Source organism: Aptenodytes patagonicus, chromosome 3 (assembly GCF_965638725.1).
Source record: "Aptenodytes patagonicus chromosome 3, bAptPat1.pri.cur, whole genome shotgun sequence".
NCBI classification, from domain to species: Eukaryota; Metazoa; Chordata; class Aves; order Sphenisciformes; family Spheniscidae; genus Aptenodytes; species Aptenodytes patagonicus.
In genome coordinates, this window is record NC_134951.1 from 35617644 (window position 1) to 35630878 (window position 13235).

General features: G+C 40.1%; 1 long non-coding RNA gene across 1 annotated transcript in view; it reads right to left on the reverse strand.

Annotated features, from left to right (window-relative positions):
- LOC143157881 (uncharacterized) overlaps nt 1-13235 on the reverse strand; it is a 56655-nt gene that overhangs the window by 8445 nt on the left and 34975 nt on the right. Inside the window, exon 3 of the long non-coding RNA XR_012994864.1 lies at nt 10530-10726. This is a non-coding gene — a long non-coding RNA (uncharacterized LOC143157881). The remainder of the gene's footprint in view (nt 1-10529; nt 10727-13235) is intronic.

Sequence of the window (13235 nt, forward strand, 5' to 3'; positions counted from 1 at the left end):
AAGTACCCAGATGCTGGCATATTAAGGAGAATTTTACAAAAGCAAGTCCTGTCCTTTCTGCAAGCTGTTGTAAACATTTCTGCCTCAAACCCCTCCAAAAATAGGCAAAATCTGCTATAATTCATGGACTAGCTAGCTGCAAAAATATTTCAGACTGCCTTAACTATCTATTGCCTAAATCCTAAACGAGCAGGGAGGCAAAGCAGAGTGCAGCATTCACCTTGAATTAATGCAGAAAAATCACTTTTCCTGTCCCGAAACAGAAACTGGCAGTCAGAAAACAGGAGTTATTAAGCTAGGCTATCTCCTCACTCATTAATTATTAATGTTTATTACTAGATCTTTACCTCAAATTATTCCCAGTTTCTCCTCAGGGCAGCGTAAGACAGTTATCTCACGTATTTGAGCCGGAGACCGTGTCCCTCGGCAAAGCAAGGCTGTGTGGCCGGGCGATGGCAGGGCAGGCCAGCCCAGGGAGGCAGGCAGGCCCAATGGCCTCATACCGGCATTAGTCCAGCCAACGGGCCCCACAGAAGGCTGAAGAAACCATTTTATTTCTTTTAATTCTGCAGGTAGGGATTTTGGATTGTTTTTCGGCTGGACGGAGAACAGAATGCTGAGGGAGAATAGCAAATTTGTGTTGTACCAAACCAGCAGCAGCACTGAAGACCGTTTTATTATTTTTTAACATTTCGGAGGCAGCAGGGACAGACCCCCTCCTCTGTCAGCCCCACAGCCTCCAGCGACAAAAAAAAAAATCCCCAAACATAAATCCACGTTATCAAACTTATTTTCTACTCTGTTCTCGCAGCCCTGCCTCTGGTATCTTCGCACCAGCCACCACGGGGACCAGCAGGAGTACAGACAGCTCCCGTTTTGTACCGCAGCACTTGATGAACCTTATAGATGCTGCAGAGCTACCCCCAAAATGCTGCTCCACAGGGGAACAACGTTTAAAGGAGGCCTTCCAAACCACTTCTTGATAGACGACAAGTTCTTAGAGTAGCTTGACTTGATACAGGTGGTTTGGGTAACATATATTTGAATCCCTAGCTGCTTTGTATGTTGCTTTTTGTTCAGGATGCCCAAGAAGATAATTTTGTGATGAAATAACTCTCCCTCTCAGAATCAGGCTGTATTCCCTGCTGTCCCTGGCATCTTCCTTTGATGGTGCAGGGGCTTTGGCTACAGATGACGAGAGCAAAAGCCTTCTACTTCCAGAAGAACACGACACCACAGACTAAGTTCTTTGCAGATGACCTTGCCCTCTCCAGGCTGAGCAGTAGCAATAGCTGGTTGTCACTGGACTGGTGTGGGAGGACCAGTCCTTCCTTCACCAAGGGAGAAGTCCAGGCAATAGGACTTAGAATAGGTATAGATGGTCTTTTCCAGACAATTAAAAGTTCTGTTTCTGCCAGCTGGACACAAGACTGTTTCAAGCTAAAGGTCTATCAAGTCCTATCTTCAAAAAAGGTTCACTATGCTCTCCTGGTACAGTACTTCCAGTTTCTCTCTCACAAGCCCACACTGGCAAAGCAGTCTCACATTTTGCTGCCTTTTGATTATATACATACACATTGCCCACCTTTTGCATTTTATGCCCTCTTGTGCAGGATTTCATGCCATGTCCTCTCCTGTGAAATCAGCTGCTGAGGCTCTACGTTAAGTAGCAAGCTCTGTCCTTACCCAGGTTTGCTCTTCTCTTTGTTTCCCAAGACTCCTCTCTACTCAAGCCGTCCTCAGGCTGCTTCTGCTAAGCCTTTCTGCAGCCCTGTTTCTAGGTCTCTCTCTGCTCGCAACCTAACCAACTTTAGCCCCTCTTGAACTTTCCGGGGCAGCTACCTTCTTCTCAGCCCAATTTCTCTCAGTCCCCTAGCAACAAAATGCAAGATGTGGGAGACATCAGCTGAGAGTCGGTACTCAGTTCCCCTTAGTAGGATCAGGCAAGCTGCACAGAGCAGACAGGCAAGCAAAAGGGATGCGGGGCAAGAGCTGCCAGTGAAAGGCAAGGCACAATCTCAGAAGGGTATAGCTGTGTCTGCTGAATATTGATCTCCACAGGACTGTCAGCATCAGCAGGGATTAAGTTGGACCTTTTGGCCTTTTAAAAAATTCTCCTCTACTTTCTTCTCTGTGCATGATCAGCTCGATTGACTCTTTTTCCTCCACCTCCCTTCCCCACAAGAAAATTGTATCCCAAACATAACTGGATGCTTCTATACTGAAGAAATGAGAGATTAAGATGACTTAATTTGGAAAACATACTCTCAAGCAGGCTATACATCAAGGTCTTCACAGTAGAAAACAACTGTCTTTTCCATGAACAAACAGTGGAGTAAAGCTGGCTAAAATACGAGAACACGGGAAGCTGGGGGACACACACGTAGGTTGGGACACTGTTTTGGTTTTGCTAAAGTTGTCAAGATTGCAACACTTGCTTTCATTTTTTAATCAGGTAGAAGAGAGATGTGTGTTTCAGTGTCCTGCATCCCTCTTGAGTCCCAGTGTCTGTACTGCAGGTTTGCCCTCACTGTTCATGCACAAGTCACACTCTGGATCCAAGCACATTTCTCAAAAGTTCAAAGTAAATAATATTTCCATTAAAAAAGTTTCATTTTTAACAAATTGTCAAGAACTTGTCTATGCCTAAAAACTGTCTGTTATTATTAAAGCAGGGTGTGCATTTCAAATGCAACGGATGATTCAAAAATAAAATTATTTTTGGAAGCTCCTGTTCTATTCACAGAAGTGTCGGGGAGAGCTGTTCAGAACAAGTCTGTGTATAGGCAAGTCCCAGGAGCCAGGTAACAAAAAAGCCAATGTTCCTGCTTGAAAAAGTGAAGCTTTCTCCCCCTGCCCATTATCTTTTGGTGTCTCAGTTCAAATTATCTTCAGAAGAGCAGACATTAAAAAACACCTTACACCGCTAAGCTGCGTGAACTAGCCCTACTGGTGACAGCCATATGCATTCATCCTTCTTTCAGGTTAATTTGAAGAGAAACGAAACTGGACAGACCTGTGAAGTTTCTTTAAAAAGTTCAGCAGGGGAGTTGGAGGGGAAGGGTTCAAGGACACAGAGGTCCAGCCTACTGCCCCTGCTAGGATCTCGCTCTTTGCAAGCCTCAGAGCATACAGTCCGTGACTCGCGCTCTCACATCCCCGCAGAACTAGAGGATGGTACGAAAGCAGCAATATTAAAAAGCCTGTGAAGGCCTCACCAGAAATCTTTGCACAGCATAGGAATCTTGACCCAAATGGACTGAAGCAAAATCCTTACTTCCCCCTCTTCACTAGATACCAATACAGATTACAGAGAAAGGAAGGGAGGGAAGTAAAACCAGCCTAACATCCTAATGATTCCAGCAACGTCAAATAGATCAGAAGAACAGCATGATCTGCTAAAAAAAAAAAACCAAACCAAAACCAAAAACCACAGCCAACAAAAAAAACCAAACCAAACCACCCACAGCAATCAAGAAATCATTGTGAACTTTTATGCACCTAAAATCCACATATTTTTCAAACTGGGAGATGACGACAGCATCAACTACCTTTCCTCTCATTTCAGATCAAAATGTGAAATAGAAATTGCATTTTTGTTAAAATACTCAAAGTCTTGCTTTTAAAATTAAGTAACAGACCACAATCAGAAGTGGGAACTTCTATATTCCTTTATAGGTAATTACCTTACTTGCTGTAAACAATGCATTTGGCATATGTTCAGACATCATTCCAGCCTGCAAAAATACTCAAAGAAACCAAATACAGGTATACATATTTTCAAGCCCTAACCAACATTTTTCATTTCCCACCTCTGCATTGCCACAAATTTGTTCTATTATACATATAAAAATCTTACATTTGCCCCTGAAAGACTTTAAATCAACTCAGTTCAAGTCTTTGAACTGGACCTCTTTCTTTTTCTGCCAAGAATCTGGAGTTTCTTTCCTGGCTGCCAATAATTATTCCGTTTCTGTAGACAAAGACGTTAATCCATGCTGTTCTCCATTTAGATTTGTCTTTAAAAAAATCCATGGGGACTTCAGGGGAAAACTTTCCATTCAGTTTGTCTCTGGAGTTTCCTGAACTGACAGTTCAGACATCAATTTGTCTTTAATGTTCTTCATTTTTGATCCTTTTTCTCCCCCACTTGGAAGAGCCCAGGAGTTCATAGAAAAATCTTACCAGATATTTTCCATTCAACTTCTTTTGTCCTCCGAGTTTCAGCCCTGCTCCTTTCCCATCCTAACCAAGCCATACTACATGGTGAGTTCACATAGCTCTAACCAAATCTCCGAGCTAAAGAGCGGCAAAGCCCCACCAAAGAGTGTTTGGGCTAACACACACACACATCTCTGCAGGAGAAAAAAACCATTAAGTATAGGTGAAAACACACTGTCAGAATAAAGTTTGCCACTGGAAGTATGAGAAAACAGATCTTCGTTAGCAGTACAGCTTGTGTCCCAAGACGTGTATCACCAAGCACCCGTCAGTTTGGGTATTTGCTGAGACTTAAAGAGCAAGGCTTCTTGCTTAACTTCAGCAAGGCTGATCACAAAAGGCAGCTGATACTTTCCACTTTCAACAGGGAAAGTAGGTGATAAATACCCTCAGGAGAGCCCTTTCCTCGGGTCAGAGGGGAGGCACTGCAATGGTCATCAGAAGGGCCAGGGTCCCCAGAAGTTAGCACGACAGACTTCTAGCCATGAACACGAGTGGCTGTGGGACTTCTCATGAGTGTCAGGACTTTTCAGCGAAGAGCAGACAAGTTTGGTCACTCCTGTTTTTGCAAACCTATACACTATGACACACACCTACTCTGAGTGGCAACAGAGACAACTGATTTTGTCACTTCTAATTTCAAAGACTGTATGCTACGCACAATTACCCCAAGGCAATAAAACTTGATCTATTTCAATTTAGATTTGATCTGCTCTTTTCCACGCAGGCAGCACAAAGCATATTGTAGCATTTCATCAATTAGAATCATAGAATTATTTAAGTTGGAAAAGACCTTTAAGATCATCAAGGCCTTAAGATCATCAAGTCCAACCTAGCACTGCCAAGTCCACCCCTAAACCATGTCCCTAAGTGCCACACCTACACGTCTTAAATACCTCACATTAAGTTGTACATAGTCAAGCTGCAAGATCTTAATTAGCAGCTCCATCAATGCAGTAAGTACGGTCACTGCTAAGAAAAAAAATTTACCACTGTGTGTATTTCATCTGTACTTTGTGAACTAAGCATAATCTAGTGGCATCTCAACATCCTTACCGAAACTGTTTGCAAGCTAGGCAAGTTGCACAAAGTTTGACTATTTATGAAGTTCACAGCTATACAGAGCCATCTATTTCTAGCCAAGGAACAGAACATGAATTTCACAGATCCTGGAATTACTTCATTTGTCAACATCAACCTATCCCTTGCCCATCAGAGCTGAGTTATTTTAGCAGCACTTTTTCAGAACACCTGAGCCAGCAGGTACTTTAGGCTATACAGAAAACAACTGGAGAAAGGCAGCCTTCAAATGATGCAAAGCCCAGAAGTCCTTAGTTGGTGGCAATGCTCAGTGTATTTCTGCTGAACTAAGTAATGAAATGGGGTCAGCTGGACCCTCCCGTAGCCTAAGAATATACTCAGGGTCTCAGAAAGCAGGGTGAGGCTGGCTTGGAGCTAGCTTCCCTGCTGCCATAGCTGGGCAGCTCTCAATACCGCAGCTGCCTGGGTATGACTGTACAAACTGTGGGCCGCCCTGTAAGCACACACTTAAAACTACTACTAGCGGAGGTGCTGTATGCCCGCTTGGCACCTGTGGGAGGACAGTATCACAACAGAAGCACAAGAAGGAGCTCTTGGTACTCTTTATGATAACCCTGCATTAGGTCTTATAATAAGCACATCCCTTCTGCTTCCCCAGCGGTATAATCTATATAAATCATAGTGAAAGGCTGGAACACAATGAGACAAACTAGCTTGTGATGGTATGATTTTGGGAAACATGCTTCACTGCAAAGAGAGACACTCCTAAACAACGTGGGGTTCCGTGTTTACAGAGGGAATGTCATCTTCTTTCACAAAGGAGAAAATGAAGCGCAGAGCGTCTGTCCAAAGCCAGGATTAGAGCCTATCTTTCAGCAGTATAATTTTAACAGCTTAGTAACAGGACCAAGGCAGCAACAAAAAATCCCCTATTAACTGTAGCAGGAACAAAACCAGATCCTCTTTTGGAATGGAGTCAGTGTTGCATACGTAAGGCTTACACAACACAGCCTGACTCTACTCTCCCTTTTGGAGAGTTAAATAAGATGTAATTTAGCTATCATATTACACTATTTAAATTAAGCAAGCCCTCAGCTTCTCTTCTGAGGTACTTTGTAGTTATAGACTGCAATGCTTAGTTGAAGTTTGCTTATTATATAAAGCGGTTGCTACAAAAGCGTATTTCCATTTAATTCATGCTAACACCCTTAAAACCAAAGGTCAAAAATAAGGAAACAAAAGCCTAACGGTAGCTAAGTAGGTCTTGGATGGAGCCCAGAGCTGACAAGAACCAAAAGTTTCACACAAGAATAAACGAAGCTTCAGCTTTTGCATTCTGTTTAATTAAATGTGCTTTTTAAGAGAATCAGTTTACAAAAAAAGGTTTTTAAAAAACAGAACCCGATTTTGAAGAAAACCTGAATCAAACAAAGTGTTTGCTCAGATTTTAAGTTAATGTATTTTTAAGCTTTAAAAAAAAAAATCTTTGTTTGCATATGAATGCATATTTATACTGCAGATGTTCCACACCTGTTGGCATTCTGCAGAAGGACAGTTTCTTTTACATGTTTTTATCTCAATCGTAGCACAGAGAAAATTCAAATCTAGAATCTCCTCTCTCATTTCAGAGGCAGTTACGACTGAAGTCCACATAATGTGTTTTTCTTCTCCTCTTTCATTCAAAGCAAACTTTTTTTTTCTTCTTCAATTTAGATATAGGTCTCCGAAGTAGAATAACTTGTCATAGACCTTTAAATTCTCCTGCACTGAATTAGAATCAGTGACAGTGAGATTTACTGCATAAAAAAGAACTCGATTTTTGTATAAGCATCAAGGACAATTGCTGCTCTCTTTCACTGTATCATCAAGGAAGTGTTTACACTTAAAATCAACAGTGTATTATTTTTCCCCCTTTGGATGACAAGTCAGTCACCTCTCTTCCCCCTTCACCTCTCCTTTCCCTCACTTAGCAGCTCTCTGAAACTTTTAATACAACGTTTTTCTAGTATTTCACTTGTAAACCTCAAGGTCAGGTTGCAATCTCCAAACAAGCAACAGCTCTGCCCAAGGACTCCCACATTCTTTCTTCCCACAGTCACTTCCTATATTACCAAAATTGGATGTTAGGCAATTACCTAGAGGGACTATGTAATCAAAAACGTAGCTTATAAAAAAAAAAGGAAAAAATTCTGCTTCACCTCTGTGTTAAGAGTTTAGAGGGAAAAAATGACAATATCTAAACTTAAGTTTAGAAATAAAGAAACACGATAATAAGAACTATCCTCCTCTTCCTCATAACAAAAAAACCTAAACAAACCATCCAGAATCAATGCAGCATGTTGAGCTTCACATGCAAGAATGATATTGTCCTGGGTGGTGCCAAGAATCACTTGGAGCAAGTCACTTTTGCATCTTGGCAGAACCGCCCTTCAAGAAAAAAAAAAAAGCCCATGCCTACAATCAGCAATTTCCCACAGATGACTTGTGGTAGCTATCCAGATTACCTCTCCATGGACCCAATCCAAAGCTCTTACTGGCAACAGGCTTTTGAAACAGCCCTGTATGTTTTTTCACAATGGGAAACCTCTCTATTTAATTGAGAGACTGGAAAGAATCTTAAACTCTTTGAAGTCTGAGATTAACAAGAGAAAAGGACATAACGTTTGCCTTTGGCTTGGCAAGTGATACCTGGGGGGGAAAAAACCTCTCTGATCTAGAAATAATGCAATTTATACAGTGCTTAGTATGGTGCAAGTACATCAGAGGATACCTTTACAATTAAAGGTCTGGAGGTAGCAAAATTACTGCTTGCTCCCTATTACCAACACAATTTAGTTATTAGACTTTACAAACAAATCTTTCTAAGAGAAGCATGAATGGCATTCAAAAAATGAAAAATTTTAATTAAAAGAATTTTATCTGAATTTATTTTAGCACCATGCTTGCAATTGTGTTCAAACAGCATTAACAGAAGAATTTAATATCAAATAAATACAAAAATATACAAAATCCTGTAATTTCACCATTTTATTGTTTTAGGATTTCATAATCTGTTTAGAATAAACTCTGTTCTAGCTCTACAGAAAAGTGGCCATATTTGAAGGAATTAGCATTTTCAGTAGCATTTTAGGCCACAGCACAGTGGTGGAGTAAGCCATTACTCAGCTGATCCACATAAAAGCTGTTTTGCTTATTTAGTTTTCAGCAGGGTCAAGCCACTGAATTAGCTCACAGTTTAAACAAACATTAATGTCAGCACAAGTAAAAGGGCAGGAAAGCGTGGCCAAGGAAGAATGTACGAGAAAGACTCCAACAGTCCCAACTTACACTGATGAAACTGAAGATGGAATTTCACTATTAAATGCACAAATAAGTAATGCTAAATATAGAGAAGTTTTTCCAATTGACACAAAATAATGATTCCAAACCTAAAGCAAATCTAAATAAGAATAATATAAAAACACACCCCCCACAAATTCGGGATGTTATCTCCTTTCAGGAGGTTGTCTTTCCTCAACAGCATAGCCTACAATCAGCATTGTCATGCTGTAGAGGATGTAACTGTGTGCTCCGCCACCCTCGGAAATACCTCTCTGCCAAGGGAACCATATGTATTAGGAAATGCTACCCTCTACTGTTTGACTAGTCTGAACAGCTAATGTCGCCTTAAAACGATCATTTTAGGAGGCTAACTCTGCTTTTCTTAGAAATTACTACACAAATCATGAGTTAAAACCCCACAAACCTGAAGCAGTGGTGTTTGTTACTGCCAGACCTCAACCTTCTTTTCACTCATCAACTTACTCCTTGGCTACAGCACTCTAACGGGCCCTGTGACTCTGGCTTCCCCTCCAATTCCTTCTTCCAAAAGGAAGGCAAGCCAGAGCCTGAAAAATAACTACTGCTCTAAATAACTGACTTTTTTTTAGGTCTGCCTAACAGTTTGAATTCTTTTTTGTCTATTTTGTAGAAGCACTATTTCAAATCCTTACATGATCTTTTACCGTTCTCTTGTTGTCTTCCCACTCCCATCACTTTCGAAACCCTGATATTTAAACTCTTAGAACAACCCTTATCTCAAAGACCTTATATTTAAATGCCTTTGCTAAGAAGCTGAAGCAGCAGGATCTGAAGACATAAGAATGCTATTGCAAAAGGAGACGGAAGGTGATCTTTGAATTCAACTGTATTATGAAAAAATTTCTTAGAGAGCACAAAAGGTGTCCCCTCCCATAAATAAGAAAAAAAGAAAAAAAGAGGGGAATGGTATTCTTTCTGCCAAAGTCACTGCTTAAAAGGAGCTGCAAAACTACACTTCATGAGGATTTAGACCATGCCAGCAGGATATTAGATTTGAAAGGAAAATTATTTTTTTCAGCTTATTCTACATTTAAAATGAGAAGCTCTACTTGGCTAACAGCAAATAGAATGAGAGAAACACAAGGAGGAAGAGGAAGATTGTCAGGACAAAGTACAAAGAATAATATAGTCTGGGGGGCAAGTGGCAGGGAACAGCAAGTGAAAAACAAGGTAAATACCTGTGTATCTTTAATTCAGTTAATTTAGAGATGGAGTTAATCAGTGTTGACACCTCTGAATTTCTTCAAAAAGAAACTGAAATTTGAAGTCCCCTAGAACCTTTTTGCCTTCTGACCTCTGTTTCTAGCCCTTTTAGGTAGGAAACGAGAATTGAGTGAGTCTTAGAAAACAAGAACCAAAAAATTAAGGATGATTTTGATTAAATACACTACTGACATGTCAACCTGAGGATGTCTACACTGTGACTTGTATGTACCACCACCTATAAACAAACAGCGCAACAGGTCTGTTTTAATCACTGCTTAAGGATGAAAGTATTGTAATGTATTATTGCTACTATTTAAGTTTCCCTCAAGCCAGCAGCGCAGCTAAAGCATGTTGTAAGCCCCTTCTGACCTCTGTCAGAACACGAGACACTGATGACATAATATAATGCTATTATTTGTTTACTGACACCATAACGTAAAATATGAAATACAGGTTGTCAGAAATACAATCAGAGCTCACACTATTCCATCCTTGTCCTCCGGATGACTTCCAAGGCAGGGAGAGTAAACAGCCTTCTCCCAGCTTTCTTAGTTTCCACAGCTGAGAGTGTAGGATGTTTACAGTACCTGTCACTCAGAGCTCTCAAAAACAGACCAAATGTCAGCAGACCTAGTACAGACTTCATCACTGATTGCTGGAAACATGCAGATATCAAGTAAAGGGAGGAAAAAAATCCATACCCCTGGCTATTTTATACCACATGAATCCCAATCAACGTTAAGTCCTTTGTGCACAAGTTGGGAGGTGTGAGAAAGAAGTTCAAAATAAAGCTGAGCTTCAGCATCTCCAGAGGACAGACACTGTTACTGCCACCGTGGTATTGCAAGGCTTCCTGCCAGTTCACTCCAAAGTACTTCTGAATGTCTTGAAGTTGTGCCTGCAGAAAAGAGAGAATTCGCCATTTTAATGAGTGCACATAGATACACTAACAAACAAACAATCAAGCAGAAAAATTGTATTTGCATTCCACAAGTAAAAGCCATCATGTAATTCTTCCAAAGGACTGGAAGCTTTTAACACAATTGAAAAGCAATATCCTAGAGTGCTGCCTTAGAGGAATGCCTACAATATCCAGATTATTTTTAATTATCAGAGGCATGATGGTTCTGGGACACCTTTGAATACTGTGAAGAAAAGGATACTTTTAAAGACATGTCTTGGTAAATTTAAACATTCAGTTATACAACAACAGATGACTGTTAACAGCAGTCTAGGTATGTTTGAGATCATATTTTCCTCTCAGAAACAGATTAAGTATTCAGTTTCCTTAAATATATCACCACTAAGGGAAAAGGAAAAAACAAAATAAAAAATGAGAATCTAATTGCAAATAACAAAGTTTTTCTCATGTAGAACAAAAGCCAAAAACCTCAGAAGCGAAAAAATCCACTTAAACAGGTTTTAGTACAACATAAGAAACACCCTGGGACAAGATTATTAATAGTGACTACTTTAAAAAACAACGCATGTGCAAAAAAAATATGTGCAAGTGACTGGGGACCTGAATAGTCTTACCGAATCACAGCAACCTACTCTAAGAAAAGTTAATTTGCTATTGAAAAGGCAAAGGAGCTTTATCTGAGAGCTTAACCCATAGAAGGGTTGCCCCAATACTGGTATTGTTCTCACCTTTATATGAACACCATTTATAGCACAGTATATTGTCCAGCGTTCTGAAGAAACAGCTTTCCTTTGGGCATAAAGTATGTTTCAGTTGGACCAAAGTAACTGTACAATTTTCTCCTCTACCATGACCTGCATCTCATTCCAGTACTTCTGAAAAATCAGGCCACATATCTAAAAGCCCAGTTCTTGCAGTCACAAAAATCCCCGGTGGGGATCCCTTTTGTCAAGACAAAGAACTACAGCAGCAGGAGAGGGAAAGAGGGGGACTATGTAATTGCACACTCCACTTCACCATTCATCAGAAGGCCTAGAGATTTCCAGGAGCCTGAAAAGTTGAAATAAATCTGAAGGTACAGATCACCTTCACCTTCCAGTCTGCTACAAAATAGTATGAACTGCAAGGGCAAAGAAGGCAAAAATTGCAAGAACTAAAAGGTTTCCTTCTCAAGCTGTCTGTCCTGAATAAATCAGCTCTCTGGTCAGCAGCTAAACAACCTACACTAGCTCTGCACTCAGAAGATGCATTTCTCCTAAAAAACTCCACCAATTTTACATGTTGACTGGGGCCATGGGTTGGATCTCTCCAAGACACACAGTGGAAGAGGGAAATCCTTGTCCTTTAATTAAGCAGCCAAGCCAGTCAAGAGTGCCAGGTAAAAGAGTAAATCTCAGAATAATCCCAGTGTGAACACATCTCAGGAGGTCATCTAGTCCCAGCCCCTGCCGGAGGCAGGACCAGCTTCAAAGTCCCACGTGAACAGCTGCTAGAAACCTTATAGTTCTTACTCAATGTTTTCCAGATTAAGTACAATTTGCAGAAGGCACTTCAACCCTTTACAAGAGAGCAGAAAAATAATATTGTGGTAGTCTCTGACTGAATTTACCATGGTACTCTCAACTTTTGGCAGACAGGTATCTGATACTTCTATTGTTAACAGATCCTATTTTGATCCTCTAAGGTCTATGATGAAGGTTTTTTTAATATTCAAGCGCTCAATCATGATATCTTGATTTGCACTTTTTATTACTGTTGATTAGAACTTCTATTTACTATTATTTTATTTTCCCTGTACAATTCAAACCTCAGGGCTTCAAATCAGACAGTTAACTTTGAAAATGTTAACCTATGTTAGACCCTCTAACATTAAAACATTAAAACAGTTTTCCCAAGTTTAATACATGGAAAATAAGTGGAAACAAAAAAATTACCTCTCCCCAATCATCCAGTATGTCCCTAAGGCAAAAAAACCCCAAACTATGTAAATTCAGAGAGCGTGGATATTTTATTTGCTAAAAAGAAAGTAGCAGGGAAAAAGCCAAAATGTCTGCTTTGGCTTTTTTCTATAGCAACAAAGAATTCTGCTTTCAAAATAAGCCTACGAACTATTGGAACTGTTGGCCTCATATCTAAGAAAATTTATGAGAGCCAGTGCAGTAACAGGCAGCATACTGTCAGCACACACAGGAAGAAAACTTGTCAAGTCAAATGATGCAGTGACAAGGAAATACTCAAACAGATGAAGGAAAAACAATCCAGAAATTCAGAACCAGAAAAATCAGAGTGAAAACTAAGCAATGTATTATTGTCTTATATTATGGAATCCCAAACAATTTTGAGACTTACTATATGTTCTTCGGCTTCAGCATTTAAATAAATGATACAAGTGACTTAGGACTTTAAAAGTCAGTTTTGCATATATATTTCAGATATGCTTCCCACCTGATAGTCATAACAACTTCAAAACAATTTGAAGGAAATA